Below are 629 nucleotides of genomic sequence, written 5' to 3' on the forward strand. Positions count from 1 at the left end.
CCCGGCCACAGCGAGGAAGGACTGGGCAGGTGAGGATGGGGCCACCTCAGGGCTGCGGAGATCCTGCGCTGCTGCTGGCAGGGTATTGAGCCGAGAGCTGTGGCACGTCAGGTGGGGGACACCCCTGGCTCTGCTGTCCCCCCTGGCTGATGGGGGTGGGGGGGTCAGCTGGGGTTCGTAATCCAGCTGTGGGGCAGCTGGGACTGGGGAGGATGGAGGAAGAGGAGGCCAACACTCATGTCACAGTTGTTCTCTCCAATTGCTCCGCTTGCCTCTCAATGGCCGATTGGATGTACAGCAGCTCCCTGTCTGTCTGTCTGTCCGCTGTCTGTCAGTCCCAGCCTCAACAGTTTTTGTCTGGTATGGCTGCCCATGCCCTCCTCCGGCTCCCAACTTGGTCCACCTCTGTGATCCCCTTCCTTGTGCTGCCCGCTTGGCACTGGCTCCCAGCGGGCATTTGGCTGTGGCCCCGCCCCGGTTCAGGGGGTGGAAAGGTCCTGCTCAGATTTGTGACACTGGGATGTGGGGACATGCCAGGGGTGAGAGGGAGTGGCGATGGGGCACGGCCATGTAGTCAGGGACAGCCAAACCCAGGCTGATCCCATCTGCTTGCTCCATGCTGAGGGGGA

The sequence above is a fragment of the Buceros rhinoceros genome, unplaced genomic scaffold, assembly GCF_000710305.1.
Source record: "Buceros rhinoceros silvestris isolate BGI_N320 unplaced genomic scaffold, ASM71030v1 scaffold12006, whole genome shotgun sequence".
NCBI lineage: Eukaryota > Metazoa > Chordata > Aves > Bucerotiformes > Bucerotidae > Buceros > Buceros rhinoceros.